The sequence below is a fragment of the Hyla sarda genome, unplaced genomic scaffold (genome assembly GCF_029499605.1).
Source record: "Hyla sarda isolate aHylSar1 unplaced genomic scaffold, aHylSar1.hap1 scaffold_1168, whole genome shotgun sequence".
NCBI classification, from domain to species: domain Eukaryota; kingdom Metazoa; phylum Chordata; class Amphibia; order Anura; family Hylidae; genus Hyla; species Hyla sarda.
Window position 1 is genome coordinate 1 of NW_026607790.1, and position 21,124 is coordinate 21,124.

The window sequence follows — 21,124 nt, forward strand, 5'->3', positions numbered from 1 at the left end:
CACCTATGTATAATGTTGTAAAAATGCTCTAGAAGCTAAAGTCGCAGAAATGTCACACATATTTGGCCTGCAACTTTCTGTGCGACAAATTCAGACAGGAAAAATCAGTATAAATCCTTAGAAAATTATCCCCCAGTGTCTCCATCTGCTGGCGGTATTGAATAAGCATTGCTGCACTGATGGGGTATGCATTAGACGAAAAAAAAGAAGAAAAAGAAGAATAATACGCCCAGAAAAGAGGCGAAAAGGAGAAAAACGTAAAAAAACGTGAAAAAAAAGTAAGAGGAAGAGAAGGGAAAAAAAAGGTGGAAATGGGTTTAAAAGTGATTTCGGCGGAGAAATATATATATATATATATATATATATATATATATATATATATACGCGCACACACACACATATATATAAACGTATTCTCCGTTGAGATATTGCAGCCGCTGCTGTGTCCAGGCCCAGGAGCCTTAGCACTGTGCTGTGATGTCACTCAATACCACTGACATCACTAGGTGTAAACAACATCTCTCCTTTGCTGTGTATGTGACTATGGAGCTGTTTGGTGATGTCGTCTATTATGGCCTTCATAGAAGCAACAGGAGATTGTTGCATCCATCTAGAACCCTCAGAACTACAGTGCTATGATGTCACTCACTTCCACAGGCCTTGCAGAGTGTAAACAACAACAACCCAGCTTTGTTGTGTATGTAACCATAGGGATTTGTGATGTCACCTAGAACCTTCACAGCAGCGACAGCTTTATGAGGAGCATCAGCACTGCTCTGCCTGAGCAGAACCATCACCGCCATAGGTTGTCAAATAACCCGGATTTAACCCACACAGGTAAGTCCAATGGGGTGCAGGCATGTCCTCTATGCTTACAGCTTCCCGTGGGTGTTGGTTTGATACCGTTTGGGGACAGCCAAGGAGGCATCTGCAGGCAACAAAGGTAGGTGTGTGCTTGTGTGTGTGTTTCCTATGCAGATCCTAAGCCCAGTGTCACATGCAAGTAGGAGGAGTAAGAAGGGTTCCTGGCAAATCCGGGTTATGGATTGCATTTAAAAAGGCCCCGTGGGAGTGCAATGGGCCCCTGTCTTGCTGCTTAGCAATAATGGTATGGGTTTAGGTTCTGCTGTGTGTACTGGTGGTTGACTGCCCCCCAGCCCAGAGTGTGCATGGAAAATTGTCTGGCAGCCTCCCTGACAGCAAGCAGTGATAGTGCCCATGAAGGGGACCTTGTTGGGCCCGCCCCTTTCACGGTTATCGCTTCTCGGCCTTTTGGCTAAGATCAAGTGTAGTATCTGTTCTTATCAGTTTAATATCTGATACGTCCCCTATCTGGGGACCATATATTAAATGGATTTTTGAGAACGGGGGCCGATTTCGAAGCTTGCTTCCGTCGCCCTATGCATTGACCCGATATGGCAGTATCTTCGGGTACAGTGCACCACCCCCTTACAGGGTTAAAAAGAAAGATTCCTACTTTCATTGCTACCTGCTTGCTGGCTAGCCAGCTAGCCAGCCCTGTGGGCCTTGCTGCTGCTGCTGCAGCCAAAAAACAAAAGGTGGTGCTGCTGCTGCTTCTGCTGCTTCTGCTTCTGCTTGTGTCTGGCCGCTGTTGGAGCGTCCAGGCACAGGACTTCTGCTGCTGCTGACTAAATGGCCTCCTTAATTGGATCATTTGAGTAGCCAGCACACCTGTGCAGGTAGGGCATGACATAATAGGCAGCTGCCTTGATAGCGGGTGGGTGCTGAATGTTCCTAATTGACAAAATAAGATTAATGCTTATGAAGAAATATAAAATCTCATCCCTTCCCCAATATCGCGCCACACCCCTACCCCTTAATTCCCTGGTTGAACTTGATGGACATATGTCTTTTTTCGACCGTACTAACTATGTAACTATGTAACATAACATGGGGGGGGTCTCCTGGCTGTTCACACAGGTGTGTCATTGCTGTACATTGACCATGCATTGCTTCTGTGGTATTGCAAAGGCAAAGACAAATGCTTCCAGCCATCCATTGCACTAATGGATTGGTCATCAGCTGGCTGTCTATGTCCCGCATCAATATAGACCAAAGTACAGAGGGTTAGGCTATGCTATTGTGCACCTACCTGATGCATCAGAAGGTGCGAGGCCCTTGCTAAATTCTGTGCACAGACTTTGAGATCTATACTTTAGACTGTATCTAAACCTGCTCCAACATGGACTGACATTCTGGCCTACTTTCAGCCGATGCGACTTGTCTGTCGCTGAACAGTCGCTTTTTATGTATTCAGCACCTATGTATAATGTTGTAAAAATGCTCTAGAAGCTAAAGTCGCAGAAATGTCACACATATTTGGCCTGCAACTTTCTGTGCGACAAATTCAGACAGGAAAAATCAGTATAAATCCTTAGAAAATTATCCCCCAGTGTCTCCATCTGCTGGCGGTATTGAATAAGCATTGCTGCACTGATGGGGTATGCATTAGACGAAAAAAAAGAAGAAAAAGAAGAATAATACGCCCAGAAAAGAGGCGAAAAGGAGAAAAACGTAAAAAAACGTGAAAAAAAAGTAAGAGGAAGAGAAGGGAAAAAAAGGTGGAAATGGGTTTAAAAGTGATTTCGGCGGAGAAATATATATATATATATATATATATATATATATATATATATATATACGCGCACACACACACATATATATAAACGTATTCTCCGTTGAGATATTGCAGCCGCTGCTGTGTCCAGGCCCAGGAGCCTTAGCACTGTGCTGTGATGTCACTCAATACCACTGACATCACTAGGTGTAAACAACATCTCTCCTTTGCTGTGTATGTGACTATGGAGCTGTTTGGTGATGTCGTCTATTATGGCCTTTATAGAAGCAACAGGAGATTGTTGCATCCATCTTGAACCCTCAGAACTACAGTGCTATGATGTCACTCACTTCCACAGGCCTTGCAGAGTGTAAACAACAACAACCCAGCTTTGTTGTGTATGTAACCATAGGGATTTGTGATGTCACCTAGAACCTTCACAGCAGCGACAGCTTTATGAGGAGCATCAGCACTGCTCTGCCTGAGCAGAACCATCACCGCCATAGGTTGTCAAATAACCCGGATTTAACCCACACAGGTAAGTCCAATGGGGTGCAGGCATGTCCTCTATGCTTACAGCTTCCCGTGGGTGTTGGTTTGATACCGTTTGGGGACAGCCAAGGAGGCATCTGCAGGCAACAAAGGTAGGTGTGTGCTTGTGTGTGTGTTTCCTATGCAGATCCTAAGCCCAGTGTCACATGCAAGTAGGAGGAGTAAGAAGGGTTCCTGGCAAATCCGGGTTATGGATTGCATTTAAAAAGGCCCCGTGGGAGTGCAATGGGCCCCTGTCTTGCTGCTTAGCAATAATGGTATGGGTTTAGGTTCTGCTGTGTGTACTGGTGGTTGACTGCCCCCCAGCCCAGAGTGTGCATGGAAAATTGTCTGGCAGCCTCCCTGACAGCAAGCAGTGATAGTGCCCATGAAGGGGACCTTGTTGGGCCCGCCCCTTTCACGGTTATCGCTTCTCGGCCTTTTGGCTAAGATCAAGTGTAGTATCTGTTCTTATCAGTTTAATATCTGATACGTCCCCTATCTGGGGACCATATATTAAATGGATTTTTGAGAACGGGGGCCGATTTCGAAGCTTGCTTCCGTCGCCCTATGCATTGACCCGATATGGCAGTATCTTCGGGTACAGTGCACCACCCCCTTACAGGGTTAAAAAGAAAGATTCCTACTTTCATTGCTACCTGCTTGCTGGCTAGCCAGCTAGCCAGCCCTGTGGGCCTTGCTGCTGCTGCTGCTGCAGCCAAAAAACAAAAGGTGGTGCTGCTGCTGCTTCTGCTGCTTCTGCTTCTGCTTGTGTCTGGCCGCTGTTGGAGCGTCCAGGCACAGGACTTCTGCTGCTGCTGACTAAATGGCCTCCTTAATTGGATCATTTGAGTAGCCAGCACACCTGTGCAGGTAGGGCATGACATGATAGGCAGCTGCCTTGATAGCGGGTGGGTGCTGAATGTTCCTAATTGACAAAATAAGATTAATGCTTATGAAGAAATATAAAATCTCATCCCTTCCCCAATATCGCGCCACACCCCTACCCCTTAATTCCCTGGTTGAACTTGATGGACATATGTCTTTTTTCGACCGTACTAACTATGTAACTATGTAACATAACATGGGGGGGGTCTCCTGGCTGTTCACACAGGTGTGTCATTGCTGTACATTGACCATGCATTGCTTCTGTGGTATTGCAAAGGCAAAGACAAATGCTTCCAGCCATCCATTGCACTAATGGATTGGTCATCAGCTGGCTGTCTATGTCCCGCATCAATATAGACCAAAGTACAGAGGGTTAGGCTATGCTATTGTGCACCTACCTGATGCATCAGAAGGTGCGAGGCCCTTGCTAAATTCTGTGCACAGACTTTGAGATCTATACTTTAGACTGTATCTAAACCTGCTCCAACATGGACTGACATTCTGGCCTACTTTCAGCCGATGCGACTTGTCTGTCGCTGAACAGTCGCTTTTTATGTATTCAGCACCTATGTATAATGTTGTAAAAATGCTCTAGAAGCTAAAGTCGCAGAAATGTCACACATATTTGGCCTGCAACTTTCTGTGCGACAAATTCAGACAGGAAAAATCAGTATAAATCCTTAGAAAATTATCCCCCAGTGTCTCCATCTGCTGGCGGTATTGAATAAGCATTGCTGCACTGATGGGGTATGCATTAGACGAAAAAAAAGAAGAAAAAGAAGAATAATACGCCCAGAAAAGAGGCGAAAAGGAGAAAAACGTAAAAAAACGTGAAAAAAAAGTAAGAGGAAGAGAAGGGAAAAAAAGGTGGAAATGGGTTTAAAAGTGATTTCGGCGGAGAAATATATATATATATATATATATATATATATATATATATATATATATACGCGCACACACACACATATATATAAACGTATTCTCCGTTGAGATATTGCAGCCGCTGCTGTGTCCAGGCCCAGGAGCCTTAGCACTGTGCTGTGATGTCACTCAATACCACTGACATCACTAGGTGTAAACAACATCTCTCCTTTGCTGTGTATGTGACTATGGAGCTGTTTGGTGATGTCGTCTATTATGGCCTTCATAGAAGCAACAGGAGATTGTTGCATCCATCTAGAACCCTCAGAACTACAGTGCTATGATGTCACTCACTTCCACAGGCCTTGCAGAGTGTAAACAACAACAACCCAGCTTTGTTGTGTATGTAACCATAGGGATTTGTGATGTCACCTAGAACCTTCACAGCAGCGACAGCTTTATGAGGAGCATCAGCACTGCTCTGCCTGAGCAGAACCATCACCGCCATAGGTTGTCAAATAACCCGGATTTAACCCACACAGGTAAGTCCAATGGGGTGCAGGCATGTCCTCTATGCTTACAGCTTCCCGTGGGTGTTGGTTTGATACCGTTTGGGGACAGCCAAGGAGGCATCTGCAGGCAACAAAGGTAGGTGTGTGCTTGTGTGTGTGTTTCCTATGCAGATCCTAAGCCCAGTGTCACATGCAAGTAGGAGGAGTAAGAAGGGTTCCTGGCAAATCCGGGTTATGGATTGCATTTAAAAAGGCCCCGTGGGAGTGCAATGGGCCCCTGTCTTGCTGCTTAGCAATAATGGTATGGGTTTAGGTTCTGCTGTGTGTACTGGTGGTTGACTGCCCCCCAGCCCAGAGTGTGCATGGAAAATTGTCTGGCAGCCTCCCTGACAGCAAGCAGTGATAGTGCCCATGAAGGGGACCTTGTTGGGCCCGCCCCTTTCACGGTTATCGCTTCTCGGCCTTTTGGCTAAGATCAAGTGTAGTATCTGTTCTTATCAGTTTAATATCTGATACGTCCCCTATCTGGGGACCATATATTAAATGGATTTTTGAGAACGGGGGCCGATTTCGAAGCTTGCTTCCGTCGCCCTATGCATTGACCCGATATGGCAGTATCTTCGGGTACAGTGCACCACCCCCTTACAGGGTTAAAAAGAAAGATTCCTACTTTCATTGCTACCTGCTTGCTGGCTAGCCAGCTAGCCAGCCCTGTGGGCCTTGCTGCTGCTGCTGCAGCCAAAAAACAAAAGGTGGTGCTGCTGCTGCTTCTGCTGCTTCTGCTTCTGCTTGTGTCTGGCCGCTGTTGGAGCGTCCAGGCACAGGACTTCTGCTGCTGCTGACTAAATGGCCTCCTTAATTGGATCATTTGAGTAGCCAGCACACCTGTGCAGGTAGGGCATGACATGATAGGCAGCTGCCTTGATAGCGGGTGGGTGCTGAATGTTCCTAATTGACAAAATAAGATTAATGCTTATGAAGAAATATAAAATCTCATCCCTTCCCCAATATCGCGCCACACCCCTACCCCTTAATTCCCTGGTTGAACTTGATGGACATATGTCTTTTTTCGACCGTACTAACTATGTAACTATGTAACATAACATGGGGGGGGTCTCCTGGCTGTTCACACAGGTGTGTCATTGCTGTACATTGACCATGCATTGCTTCTGTGGTATTGCAAAGGCAAAGACAAATGCTTCCAGCCATCCATTGCACTAATGGATTGGTCATCAGCTGGCTGTCTATGTCCCGCATCAATATAGACCAAAGTACAGAGGGTTAGGCTATGCTATTGTGCACCTACCTGATGCATCAGAAGGTGCGAGGCCCTTGCTAAATTCTGTGCACAGACTTTGAGATCTATACTTTAGACTGTATCTAAACCTGCTCCAACATGGACTGACATTCTGGCCTACTTTCAGCCGATGCGACTTGTCTGTCGCTGAACAGTCGCTTTTTATGTATTCAGCACCTATGTATAATGTTGTAAAAATGCTCTAGAAGCTAAAGTCGCAGAAATGTCACACATATTTGGCCTGCAACTTTCTGTGCGACAAATTCAGACAGGAAAAATCAGTATAAATCCTTAGAAAATTATCCCCCAGTGTCTCCATCTGCTGGCGGTATTGAATAAGCATTGCTGCACTGATGGGGTATGCATTAGACGAAAAAAAAGAAGAAAAAGAAGAATAATACGCCCAGAAAAGAGGCGAAAAGGAGAAAAACGTAAAAAAACGTGAAAAAAAAGTAAGAGGAAGAGAAGGGAAAAAAAGGTGGAAATGGGTTTAAAAGTGATTTCGGCGGAGAAATATATATATATATATATATATATATATATATATATATATACGCGCACACACACACATATATATAAACGTATTCTCCGTTGAGATATTGCAGCCGCTGCTGTGTCCAGGCCCAGGAGCCTTAGCACTGTGCTGTGATGTCACTCAATACCACTGACATCACTAGGTGTAAACAACATCTCTCCTTTGCTGTGTATGTGACTATGGAGCTGTTTGGTGATGTCGTCTATTATGGCCTTCATAGAAGCAACAGGAGATTGTTGCATCCATCTAGAACCCTCAGAACTACAGTGCTATGATGTCACTCACTTCCACAGGCCTTGCAGAGTGTAAACAACAACAACCCAGCTTTGTTGTGTATGTAACCATAGGGATTTGTGATGTCACCTAGAACCTTCACAGCAGCGACAGCTTTATGAGGAGCATCAGCACTGCTCTGCCTGAGCAGAACCATCACCGCCATAGGTTGTCAAATAACCCGGATTTAACCCACACAGGTAAGTCCAATGGGGTGCAGGCATGTCCTCTATGCTTACAGCTTCCCGTGGGTGTTGGTTTGATACCGTTTGGGGACAGCCAAGGAGGCATCTGCAGGCAACAAAGGTAGGTGTGTGCTTGTGTGTGTGTTTCCTATGCAGATCCTAAGCCCAGTGTCACATGCAAGTAGGAGGAGTAAGAAGGGTTCCTGGCAAATCCGGGTTATGGATTGCATTTAAAAAGGCCCCGTGGGAGTGCAATGGGCCCCTGTCTTGCTGCTTAGCAATAATGGTATGGGTTTAGGTTCTGCTGTGTGTACTGGTGGTTGACTGCCCCCCAGCCCAGAGTGTGCATGGAAAATTGTCTGGCAGCCTCCCTGACAGCAAGCAGTGATAGTGCCCATGAAGGGGACCTTGTTGGGCCCGCCCCTTTCACGGTTATCGCTTCTCGGCCTTTTGGCTAAGATCAAGTGTAGTATCTGTTCTTATCAGTTTAATATCTGATACGTCCCCTATCTGGGGACCATATATTAAATGGATTTTTGAGAACGGGGGCCGATTTCGAAGCTTGCTTCCGTCGCCCTATGCATTGACCCGATATGGCAGTATCTTCGGGTACAGTGCACCACCCCCTTACAGGGTTAAAAAGAAAGATTCCTACTTTCATTGCTACCTGCTTGCTGGCTAGCCAGCTAGCCAGCCCTGTGGGCCTTGCTGCTGCTGCTGCAGCCAAAAAACAAAAGGTGGTGCTGCTGCTGCTTCTGCTGCTTCTGCTTCTGCTTGTGTCTGGCCGCTGTTGGAGCGTCCAGGCACAGGACTTCTGCTGCTGCTGACTAAATGGCCTCCTTAATTGGATCATTTGAGTAGCCAGCACACCTGTGCAGGTAGGGCATGACATGATAGGCAGCTGCCTTGATAGCGGGTGGGTGCTGAATGTTCCTAATTGACAAAATAAGATTAATGCTTATGAAGAAATATAAAATCTCATCCCTTCCCCAATATCGCGCCACACCCCTACCCCTTAATTCCCTGGTTGAACTTGATGGACATATGTCTTTTTTCGACCGTACTAACTATGTAACTATGTAACATAACATGGGGGGGGGTCTCCTGGCTGTTCACACAGGTGTGTCATTGCTGTACATTGACCATGCATTGCTTCTGTGGTATTGCAAAGGCAAAGACAAATGCTTCCAGCCATCCATTGCACTAATGGATTGGTCATCAGCTGGCTGTCTATGTCCCGCATCAATATAGACCAAAGTACAGAGGGTTAGGCTATGCTATTGTGCACCTACCTGATGCATCAGAAGGTGCGAGGCCCTTGCTAAATTCTGTGCACAGACTTTGAGATCTATACTTTAGACTGTATCTAAACCTGCTCCAACATGGACTGACATTCTGGCCTACTTTCAGCCGATGCGACTTGTCTGTCGCTGAACAGTCGCTTTTTATGTATTCAGCACCTATGTATAATGTTGTAAAAATGCTCTAGAAGCTAAAGTCGCAGAAATGTCACACATATTTGGCCTGCAACTTTCTGTGCGACAAATTCAGACAGGAAAAATCAGTATAAATCCTTAGAAAATTATCCCCCAGTGTCTCCATCTGCTGGCGGTATTGAATAAGCATTGCTGCACTGATGGGGTATGCATTAGACGAAAAAAAAGAAGAAAAAGAAGAATAATACGCCCAGAAAAGAGGCGAAAAGGAGAAAAACGTAAAAAAACGTGAAAAAAAAGTAAGAGGAAGAGAAGGGAAAAAAAGGTGGAAATGGGTTTAAAAGTGATTTCGGCGGAGAAATATATATATATATATATATATATATATATATATATATATATATATATACGCGCACACACACACATAGATATAAACGTATTCTCCGTTGAGATATTGCAGCCGCTGCTGTGTCCAGGCCCAGGAGCCTTAGCACTGTGCTGTGATGTCACTCAATACCACTGACATCACTAGGTGTAAACAACATCTCTCCTTTGCTGTGTATGTGACTATGGAGCTGTTTGGTGATGTCGTCTATTATGGCCTTCATAGAAGCAACAGGAGATTGTTGCATCCATCTAGAACCCTCAGAACTACAGTGCTATGATGTCACTCACTTCCACAGGCCTTGCAGAGTGTAAACAACAACAACCCAGCTTTGTTGTGTATGTAACCATAGGGATTTGTGATGTCACCTAGAACCTTCACAGCAGCGACAGCTTTATGAGGAGCATCAGCACTGCTCTGCCTGAGCAGAACCATCACCGCCATAGGTTGTCAAATAACCCGGATTTAACCCACACAGGTAAGTCCAATGGGGTGCAGGCATGTCCTCTATGCTTACAGCTTCCCGTGGGTGTTGGTTTGATACCGTTTGGGGACAGCCAAGGAGGCATCTGCAGGCAACAAAGGTAGGTGTGTGCTTGTGTGTGTGTTTCCTATGCAGATCCTAAGCCCAGTGTCACATGCAAGTAGGAGGAGTAAGAAGGGTTCCTGGCAAATCCGGGTTATGGATTGCATTTAAAAAGACCCCGTGGGAGTGCAATGGGCCCCTGTCTTGCTGCTTAGCAATAATGGTATGGGTTTAGGTTCTGCTGTGTGTACTGGTGGTTGACTGCCCCCCAGCCCAGAGTGTGCATGGAAAATTGTCTGGCAGCCTCCCTGACAGCAAGCAGTGATAGTGCCCATGAAGGGGACCTTGTTGGGCCCGCCCCTTTCACGGTTATCGCTTCTCGGCCTTTTGGCTAAGATCAAGTGTAGTATCTGTTCTTATCAGTTTAATATCTGATACGTCCCCTATCTGGGGACCATATATTAAATGGATTTTTGAGAACGGGGGCCGATTTCGAAGCTTGCTTCCGTCGCCCTATGCATTGACCCGATATGGCAGTATCTTCGGGTACAGTGCACCACCCCCTTACAGGGTTAAAAAGAAAGATTCCTACTTTCATTGCTACCTGCTTGCTGGCTAGCCAGCTAGCCAGCCCTGTGGGCCTTGCTGCTGCTGCTGCAGCCAAAAAACAAAAGGTGGTGCTGCTGCTGCTTCTGCTTCTGCTTGTGTCTGGCCGCTGTTGGAGCGTCCAGGCACAGGACTTCTGCTGCTGCTGACTAAATGGCCTCCTTAATTGGATCATTTGAGTAGCCAGCACACCTGTGCAGGTAGGGCATGACATGATAGGCAGCTGCCTTGATAGCGGGTGGGTGCTGAATGTTCCTAATTGACAAAATAAGATTAATGCTTATGAAGAAATATAAAATCTCATCCCTTCCCCAATATCGCGCCACACCCCTACCCCTTAATTCCCTGGTTGAACTTGATGGACATATGTCTTTTTTCGACCGTACTAACTATGTAACTATGTAACATAACATGGGGGGGGTCTCCTGGCTGTTCACACAGGTGTGTCATTGCTGTACATTGACCATGCATTGCTTCTGTGGTATTGCAAAGGCAAAGACAAATGCTTCCAGCCATCCATTGCACTAATGGATTGGTCATCAGCTGGCTGTCTATGTCCCGCATCAATATAGACCAAAGTACAGAGGGTTAGGCTATGCTATTGTGCACCTACCTGATGCATCAGAAGGTGCGAGGCCCTTGCTAAATTCTGTGCACAGACTTTGAGATCTATACTTTAGACTGTATCTGTTACGCCGAGCGCTCCGGGTCCCCGCTCCTCCCCGGAGCGCTCGCTACACTCCTCTCACTGCAGCGCTCCGGTCGGTTCCACGGACCCGGGGCGCTGCGATACCGCCTCTGGCCGGGATGCGATTCGCGATGCGGGTAGCGCCCGCTCGCGATGCGCACCCCGGCTCCCGTACCTGACTCGCTCTCCGTCAGTTCTGTCCCGGCGCGCGCGGCCCCGCTCCCTAGGGCGCGCGCGCGCCGGGTCTTTGCGATTTAAAGGGCCACTGCGCCGCTGATTGGCGCAGTGGTTCCAATTAGTGTTTACACCTGTGCACTTCCCTATATCACCTCACTTCCCCTTCACTCCCTCGCCGGATCTTGTTGCCATCGTGCCAGTGAAAGCGTTTCCTTGTGTGTTCCTAGCCTGTGTTCCAGACCTCCTGCCGTTGCCCCTGACTACGATCCTTGCTGCCTGCCCCGACCTTCTGCTACGTCCGACCTTGCTTCTGTCTACTCCCTTGTACCGCGCCTATCTTCAGCAGCCAGAGAGGTTGAGCCGTTGCTAGGGGATACGACCTGGTCACTACCGCCGCAGCAAGACCATCCCGCTTTGCGGCGGGCTCTGGTGAAAACCAGTAGTGACTTAGAACCGATCCTCTAGCACGGTCCACGCCAATCCCTCTCTGGCACAGAGGATCCACTACCTGCCAGCCGGCATCGTGACAGTAGATCCGGCCATGGATCCCGCTGAAGTTCCTCTGCCAGTTGTCGCTGACCTCACCACGGTGGTCGCCCAGCAGTCACAACAGATAGCGCAACAAGGCCAACAGCTGTCTCAACTGACTGTTATGCTACAACAGTTACTACCACAGCTCCAGCAATCATCTCCTCCGCCAGCTCCTGCACCTCCTCCGCAGCGAGTGGCCGCTTCTGGACTACGACTATCCTTGCCGGATAAATTTGATGGGGACTCAAAGTTTTGCCGTGGCTTTCTTTCCCAATGTTCATTACACTTGGAGATGATGTCGGACCAGTTCCCCACTGAAAGGTCTAAGGTGGCTTTCGTAGTCAGCCTGCTGTCTGGAAAAGCCCTGTCTTGGGCCACACCGCTCTGGGACCGCAATGACCCCGTCACTGCCTCCGTACACTCCTTCTTCTCGGAAATCCGAAGTGTCTTTGAGGAACCTGCCCGAGCCTCCTCTGCTGAGACTGCCCTGTTGAACCTGGTCCAGGGTAATTCTTCCGTTGGCGAGTATGCCGTACAATTCCGTACTCTTGCTTCTGAATTATCCTGGAACAATGAGGCCCTCTGCGCGACCTTTAAAAAAGGCCTATCCAGCAACATTAAAGATGTTCTGGCCGCACGAGAAATGCCTGCTAATCTTCATGAACTTATTCACCTTGCCACTCGCATTGACATGCGTTTTTCCGAAAGGCGTCAGGAGCTCCGCCAAGATATGGACTCTGTTCGCACGAGGCGTTTCTTCTCCTCGGCTCCTCTCTCCTCTGGTTCCCTGCAATCTGTTCCTGTGCCTCCCGCCGTGGAGGCTATGCAGGTCGACCGGTCTCGCCTGACACCTCAAGAGAGGACACGACGCCGCATGGAGAACCTCTGCCTGTACTGTGCTAGTACCGAACACTTCCTGAGGGATTGTCCTATCCGCCCTCCCCGCCTGGAAAGACGTACGCTGACTCCGCACAAAGTTGAGACAATCCTTGATGTCTACTCTGCTTCTCCACGTCTTACTGTGCCTGTGCGGATGTCTGCCCCTGCCTTCTCCTTCTCTTCTGTGGCCTTCTTGGACTCTGGATCTGCAGGAAATTTTATTTTGGCCTCTCTCGTCAACAGGTTCAACATCCCAGTGACCAGTCTCGCCAGACCCCTTTACATCAATTGTATAAACAATGAAAGATTGGACTGTTCCATACGTTTCCGCACGGAGCCCCTTCTAATGAGCATCGGATCTCATCACGAGAGGATTGAACTTTTGGTCCTCCCCAATTGCACCTCGGAAATTCTCCTTGGACTTCCCTGGCTTCAACTTCACTCCCCAACCCTGGATTGGTCCACTGGGGAGATCAAGAGTTGGGGGCCCTCTTGTTCCAAGGACTGTCTAAAACCGGTTCCCAGTAACCCTTGCCGTGACTCTGTGGTTCCTCCAGTAACCGGTCTCCCTAAGGCCTATATGGACTTCGCGGATGTTTTCTGCAAAAAACAAGCGGAGACTCTACCTCCTCACAGGCCTTATGATTGTCCTATCGACCTCCTCCCGGGCACTACTCCACCCCGGGGCAGAATTTATCCTCTCTCTGCCCCAGAGACTCTTGCCATGTCTGAATACGTCCAGGAGAATCTAAAAAAGGGCTTTATCCGTAAATCCTCCTCTCCTGCCGGAGCCGGATTTTTCTTTGTGTCCAAAAAAGATGGCTCCCTACGTCCTTGCATTGACTACCGCGGTCTTAATAAAATCACGGTTAAGAACCGCTACCCCTTACCCCTCATCTCTGAACTCTTTGATCGCCTCCAAGGTGCCCACATCTTTACTAAATTGGACTTAAGAGGCGCCTATAACCTCATCCGCATCAGAGAGGGGGATGAGTGGAAAACAGCATTTAACACCAGAGATGGACACTTTGAGTATCTGGTCATGCCCTTTGGCCTGTGCAACGCCCCTGCTGTCTTCCAAGACTTTGTTAATGAAATTTTTCGTGATCTGTTATACTCCTGTGTTGTTGTATATCTAGATGATATCCTAATTTTTTCGGCCAATCTAGAAGAACACCGCCAGCATGTCCGTATGGTTCTTCAGAGACTTCGTGACAATCAACTCTATGCTAAAATTGAGAAATGTCTGTTTGAATGCCAATCTCTTCCTTTTTTAGGATACTTGGTCTCTGGCCAGGGACTACAAATGGACCCAGATAAACTCTCAGCCGTCTTAGATTGGCCACGCCCCTCCGGACTCCGTGCCATCCAACGTTTTTTGGGGTTCGCCAATTATTACAGGCAATTTATTCCACATTTTTCTACCATTGTGGCTCCTATTGTGGCTTTAACCAAAAAAAATGCCGATCCCAAGTCTTGGCCTCCTCTAGCGGAAGACGCCTTTAAACGACTCAAGTCTGCCTTTTCTTCGGCTCCCGTGCTCTCCAGACCTGACCCATCTAAACCCTTCCTATTGGAGGTTGATGCCTCCTCAGTGGGAGCTGGAGCTGTCCTTCTACAAAAAAACTCTTCCGGGCATGCTGTTACTTGTGGTTTTTTTTCTAGGACCTTCTCTCCGGCGGAGAGGAACTACTCCATCGGGGATCGAGAGCTTCTAGCCATTAAATTAGCACTTGAAGAATGGAGGCATCTGCTGGAGGGATCAAGATTTCCAGTTATTATTTACACCGATCACAAGAACCTCTCCTACCTCCAGTCTGCCCAACGGCTGAATCCTCGTCAGGCCAGGTGGTCTCTGTTCTTTGCCCGATTTAATTTTGAAATTCACTTTCGGCCTGCTGATAAGAACATTAGGGCCGATGCTCTCTCTCGTTCCTCAGATGTTTCTGAAATTGAACTCTCTCCTCAACACATCATTCCTCCTGACTGCCTGATTTCCACTTCTCCAGCCTCCATCAGGCAAACTCCTCCAGGAAAGACCTTTGTTTCTCCACGCCAACGCCTCGGAATCCTCAAATGGGGTCACTCCTCCCATCTCGCAGGTCATGCGGGCATCAAGAAATCTGTGCAACTCATCTCTCGCTTCTATTGGTGGCCGACTCTAGAGACTGATGTGGTGGACTTTGTGCGAGCCTGTACTATCTGTGCCCGGGATAAGACTCCTCGCCAGAAGCCCGCTGGTTTTCTTCTTCCTCTGCCTGTCCCCGAACAACCTTGGTCTCTGATTGGTATGGATTTTATTACTGACTTACCCCCATCCCATGGCAACACTGTTATTTGGGTGGTCGTTGATCGATTCTCCAAAATGGCACATTTCATCCCTCTTCCTGGTCTTCCTTCAGCGCCTCAGTTGGCTAAACAATTTTTTGTACACATTTTTCGTCTTCACGGGTTGCCTACGCAGATCGTCTCGGATAGAGGCGTCCAATTTGTGTCTAAATTCTGGAGGGCTCTCTGTAAACAACTCAAGATTAAATTAAATTTTTCTTCTGCATACCATCCTCAATCCAATGGACAAGTAGAAAGAATTAACCAGATCTTGGGTGACTATTTACGACATTTTGTTTCCTCCCGCCAGGATGACTGGGCAGATCTTCTACCTTGGGCCGAATTCTCGTATAATTTCAGAATCTCTGAATCTTCCTCCAAATCCCCGTTTTTCGTGGTGTACGGCCGTCACCCTCTTCCCCCCCTCCCTACCCCCTTGCCCTCTGGTCTGCCCGCTGTGGATGAAATTTCTCGTGATCTTTCCTTCATATGGAGAGAGACCCAAAATTCTCTCTTACAGGCTTCTTCACGCATGAAGAGATTCGCGGATAAGAAAAGAAGAGCTCCTCCCATTTTTTCCCCTGGAGACAAGGTATGGCTCTCCGCTAAATATGTCCGCTTCCGTGTCCCTAGCTACAAGTTGGGACCACGCTATCTTGGTCCTTTCAAGATTTTGCGCCAGATTAATCCTGTCTCTTACAAACTTCTTCTTCCTCCTTCTCTTCGTATTCCTAATGCCTTTCATGTTTCTCTTCTTAAACCACTTATCATTAACCGTTTCTCTCCCAAATCTGTTCCCCCCACTCCTGTCTCCGGCTCCTCGGACATCTTCTCCGTCAAAGAAATCTTAGCATCTAAAAAGGTCAGAGGGAAAACCTTCTTTTTAGTGGATTGGGAGGGTTGTGGTCCAGAAGAGAGGTCCTGGGAACCTGAGGACAATATCCTGGACAAAAGTCTGGTCCTCAGGTTCTCAGGCTCCAAGAAGAGGGGGAGACCCAAGGGGGGGGGTACTGTTACGCCGAGCGCTCCGGGTCCCCGCTCCTCCCCGGAGCGCTCGCTACACTCCTCTCACTGCAGCGCTCCGGTCGGTTCCACGGACCCGGGGCGCTGCGATACCGCCTCTGGCCGGGATGCGATTCGCGATGCGGGTAGCGCCCGCTCGCGATGCGCACCCCGGCTCCCGTACCTGACTCGCTCTCCGTCAGTTCTGTCCCGGCGCGCGCGGCCCCGCTCCCTAGGGCGCGCGCGCGCCGGGTCTTTGCGATTTAAAGGGCCACTGCGCCGCTGATTGGCGCAGTGGTTCCAATTAGTGTTTACACCTGTGCACTTCCCTATATCACCTCACTTCCCCTTCACTCCCTCGCCGGATCTTGTTGCCATCGTGCCAGTGAAAGCGTTTCCTTGTGTGTTCCTAGCCTGTGTTCCAGACCTCCTGCCGTTGCCCCTGACTACGATCCTTGCTGCCTGCCCCGACCTTCTGCTACGTCCGACCTTGCTTCTGTCTACTCCCTTGTACCGCGCCTATCTTCAGCAGCCAGAGAGGTTGAGCCGTTGCTAGGGGATACGACCTGGTCACTACCGCCGCAGCAAGACCATCCCGCTTTGCGGCGGGCTCTGGTGAAAACCAGTAGTGACTTAGAACCGATCCTCTAGCACGGTCCACGCCAATCCCTCTCTGGCACAGAGGATCCACTACCTGCCAGCCGGCATCGTGACAGTATCTAAACCTGCTCCAACATGGACTGACATTCTGGCCTACTTTCAGCCGATGCGACTTGTCTGTCGCTGAACAGTCGCTTTTTATGTATTCAGCACCTATGTATAATGTTGTAAAAATGCTCTAGAAGCTAAAGTCGCAGAAATGTCACACATATTTGGCCTGCAACTTTCTGTGCGACAAATTCAGACAGGAAAAATCAGTATAAATCCTTAGAAAATTATCCCCCAGTGTCTCCATCTGCTGGCGGTATTGAATAAGCATTGCTGCACTGATGGGGTATGCATTAGACGAAAAAAAAAAAGAAAAAGAAGAATAATACGCCCAGAAAAGAGGCGAAAAGGAGAAAAACGTAAAAAAACGTGAAAAAAAAGTAAGAGGAAGAGAAGGGAAAAAAAGGTGGAAATGGGTTTAAAAGTGATTTCGGCGGAGAAATATATATATATATATATATATATATATATATATATATATATATATATACGCGCACACACACACATATATATAAACGTATTCTCCGTTGAGATATTGCAGCCGCTGCTGTGTCCAGGCCCAGGAGCCTTAGCACTGTGCTGTGATGTCACTCAATACCACTGACATCACTAGGTGTAAACAACATCTCTCCTTTGCTGTGTATGTGACTATGGAGCTGTTTGGTGATGTCGTCTATTATGGCCTTCATAGAAGCAACAGGAGATTGTTGCATCCATCTAGAACCCTCAGAACTACAGTGCTATGATGTCACTCACTTCCACAGGCCTTGCAGAGTGTAAACAACAACAACCCAGCTTTGTTGTGTATGTAACCATAGGGATTTGTGATGTCACCTAGAACCTTCACAGCAGCGACAGCTTTATGAGGAGCATCAGCACTGCTCTGCCTGAGCAGAACCATCACCGCCATAGGTTGTCAAATAACCCGGATTTAACCCACACAGGTAAGTCCAATGGGGTGCAGGCATGTCCTCTATGCTTACAGCTTCCCGTGGGTGTTGGTTTGATACCGTTTGGGGACAGCCAAGGAGGCATCTGCAGGCAACAAAGGTAGGTGTGTGCTTGTGTGTGTGTTTCCTATGCAGATCCTAAGCCCAGTGTCACATGCAAGTAGGAGGAGTAAGAAGGGTTCCTGGCAAATCCGGGTTATGGATTGCATTTAAAAAGGCCCCGTGGGAGTGCAATGGGCCCCTGTCTTGCTGCTTAGCAATAATGGTATGGGTTTAGGTTCTGCTGTGTGTACTGGTGGTTGACTGCCCCCCAGCCCAGAGTGTGCATGGAAAATTGTCTGGCAGCCTCCCTGACAGCAAGCAGTGATAGTGCCCATGAAGGGGACCTTGTTGGGCCCGCCCCTTTCACGGTTATCGCTTCTCGGCCTTTTGGCTAAGATCAAGTGTAGTATCTGTTCTTATCAGTTTAATATCTGATACGTCCCCTATCTGGGGACCATATATTAAATGGATTTTTGAGAACGGGGGCCGATTTCGAAGCTTGCTTCCGTCGCCCTATGCATTGACCCGATATGGCAGTATCTTCGGGTACAGTGCACCACCCCCTTACAGGGTTAAAAAGAAAGATTCCTACTTTCATTGCTACCTGCTTGCTGGCTAGCCAGCTAGCCAGCCCTGTGGGCCTTGCTGCTGCTGCTGCAGCCAAAAAACAAAAGGTGGCGCTGCTGCTGCTTCTGCTGCTTCTGCTTCTGCTTGTGTCTGGCCGCTGTTGGAGCGTCCAGGCACAGGACTTCTGCTGCTGCTGACTAAATGGCCTCCTTAATTGGATCATTTGAGTAGCCAGCACACCTGTGCAGGTAGGGCATGACATGATAGGCAGCTGCCTTGATAGCGGGTGGGTGCTGAATGTTCCTAATTGACAAAATAAGATTAATGCTTATGAAGAAATATAAAATCTCATCCCTTCCCCAATATCGCGCCACACCCCTACCCCTTAATTCCCTGGTTGAACTTGATGGACATATGTCTTTTTTCGACCGTACTAACTATGTAACTATGTAACATAACATGGGGGGGGTCTCCTGGCTGTTCACACAGGTGTGTCATTGCTGTACATTGACCATGCATTGCTTCTGTGGTATTGCAAAGGCAAAGACAAATGCTTCCAGCCATCCATTGCACTAATGGATTGGTCATCAGCTGGCTGTCTATGTCCCGCATCAATATAGACCAAAGTACAGAGGGTTAGGCTATGCTATTGTGCACCTACCTGATGCATCAGAAGGTGCGAGGCCCTTGCTAAATTCTGTGCACAGACTTTGAGATCTATACTTTAGACTGTATCTAAACCTGCTCCAACATGGACTGACATTCTGGCCTACTTTCAGCCGATGCGACTTGTCTGTCGCTGAACAGTCGCTTTTTATGTATTCAGCACCTATGTATAATGTTGTAAAAATGCTCTAGAAGCTAAAGTCGCAGAAATGTCACACATATTTGGCCTGCAACTTTCTGTGCGACAAATTCAGACAGGAAAAATCAGTATAAATCCTTAGAAAATTATCCCCCAGTGTCTCCATCTGCTGGCGGTATTGAATAAGCATTGCTGCACTGATGGGGTATGCATTAGACGAAAAAAAAGAAGAAAAAGAAGAATAATACGCCCAGAAAAGAGGCGAAAAGGAGAAAAACGTAAAAAAACGTGAAAAAAAAGTAAGAGGAAGAGAAGGGAAAAAAAGGTGGAAATGGGTTTAAAAGTGATTTCGGCGGAGAAATATATATATATATATATATATATATATATATATATATATATATACGCGCACACACACACATATATATAAACGTATTCTCCGTTGAGATATTGCAGCCGCTGCTGTGTCCAGGCCCAGGAGCCTTAGCACTGTGCTGTGATGTCACTCAATACCACTGACATCACTAGGTGTAAACAACATCTCTCCTTTGCTGTGTATGTGACTATGGAGCTGTTTGGTGATGTCGTCTATTATGGCCTTCATAGAAGCAACAGGAGATTGTTGCATCCATCTAGAACCCTCAGAACTACAGTGCTATGATGTCACTCACTTCCACAGGCCTTGCAGAGTGTAAACAACAACAACCCAGCTTTGTTGTGTATGTAACCATAGGGATTTGTGATGTCACCTAGAACCTTCACAGCAGCGACAGCTTTATGAGGAGCATCAGCACTGCTCTGCCTGAGCAGAACCATCACCGCCATAGGTTGTCAAATAACCCGGATTTAACCCACACAGGTAAGTCCAATGGGGTGCAGGCATGTCCTCTATGCTTACAGCTTCCCGTGGGTGTTGGTTTGATACCGTTTGGGGACAGCCAAGGAGGCATCTGCAGGCAACAAAGGTAGGTGTGTGCTTGTGTGTGTGTTTCCTATGCAGATCCTAAGCCCAGTGTCACATGCAAGTAGGAGGAGTAAGAAGGGTTCCTGGCAAATCCGGGTTATGGATTGCATTTAAAAAGGCCCCGTGGGAGTGCAATGGGCCCCTGTCTTGCTGCTTAGCAATAATGGTATGGGTTTAGGTTCTGCTGTGTGTACTGGTGGTTGACTGCCCCCCAGCCCAGAGTGTGCATGGAAAATTGTCTGGCAGCCTCCCTGACAGCAAGCAGTGATAGTGCCCATGAAGGGGACCTTGTTGGGCCCGCCCCTTTCACGGTTATCGCTTCTCGGCCTTTTGGCTAAGATCAAGTGTAGTATCTGTTCTTATCAGTTTAATATCTGATACGTCCCCTATCTGGGGACCATATATTAAATGGATTTTTGAGAACGGGGGCCGATTTCGAAGCTTGCTTCCGTCGCCCTATGCATTGACCCGATATGGCAGTATCTTCGGGTACAGTGCACCACCCCCTTACAGGGTTAAAAAGAAAGATTCCTACTTTCATTGCTACCTGCTTGCTGGCTAGCCAGCTAGCCAGCCCTGTGGGCCTTGCTGCTGCAGCTGCAGCCAAAAAACAAAAGGTGGTGCTGCTGCTGCTTCTGCTGCTTCTGCTTCTGCTTGTGTCTGGCCGCTGTTGGAGCGTCCAGGCACAGGACTTCTGCTGCTGCTGACTAAATGGCCTCCTTAATTGGATCATTTGAGTAGCCAGCACACCTGTGCAGGTAGGGCATGACATGATAGGCAGCTGCCTTGATAGCGGGTGGGTGCTGAATGTTCCTAATTGACAAAATAAGATTAATGCTTATGAAGAAATATAAAATCTCATCCCTTCCC

At 47.8% G+C, this 21,124-nt stretch overlaps 7 non-coding genes across 7 annotated transcripts; all 7 read left to right on the forward strand.

Moving 5' to 3' along the window:
- Positions 1-1,256: 1,256 nt before the first annotated feature.
- On the forward strand, positions 1,257-1,447 carry LOC130302485 (U2 spliceosomal RNA). The gene has a single exon (XR_008852687.1). It is a non-coding gene; the product is annotated as a U2 spliceosomal RNA (small nuclear RNA).
- Positions 1,448-3,535: 2,088 nt separating this feature from the next.
- Positions 3,536-3,726, forward strand: LOC130302497 (U2 spliceosomal RNA). The gene has a single exon (XR_008852698.1). It is a non-coding gene; the product is annotated as a U2 spliceosomal RNA (small nuclear RNA).
- A 2,093-nt stretch (positions 3,727-5,819) lies between these two features.
- On the forward strand, positions 5,820-6,010 carry LOC130302509 (U2 spliceosomal RNA). Its single transcript, XR_008852709.1, has one exon. It is a non-coding gene; the product is annotated as a U2 spliceosomal RNA (small nuclear RNA).
- Positions 6,011-8,094: 2,084 nt separating this feature from the next.
- On the forward strand, positions 8,095-8,285 carry LOC130302518 (U2 spliceosomal RNA). Its single transcript, XR_008852716.1, has one exon. It is a non-coding gene; the product is annotated as a U2 spliceosomal RNA (small nuclear RNA).
- Positions 8,286-10,378: 2,093 nt separating this feature from the next.
- LOC130302519 (U2 spliceosomal RNA) lies at positions 10,379-10,569 on the forward strand. The gene has a single exon (XR_008852717.1). It is a non-coding gene; the product is annotated as a U2 spliceosomal RNA (small nuclear RNA).
- A 7,720-nt stretch (positions 10,570-18,289) lies between these two features.
- LOC130302486 (U2 spliceosomal RNA) lies at positions 18,290-18,480 on the forward strand. Its single transcript, XR_008852688.1, has one exon. It is a non-coding gene; the product is annotated as a U2 spliceosomal RNA (small nuclear RNA).
- A 2,088-nt stretch (positions 18,481-20,568) lies between these two features.
- On the forward strand, positions 20,569-20,759 carry LOC130302487 (U2 spliceosomal RNA). The gene has a single exon (XR_008852689.1). It is a non-coding gene; the product is annotated as a U2 spliceosomal RNA (small nuclear RNA).
- The last annotated feature ends 365 nt before the right edge of the window (positions 20,760-21,124 follow it).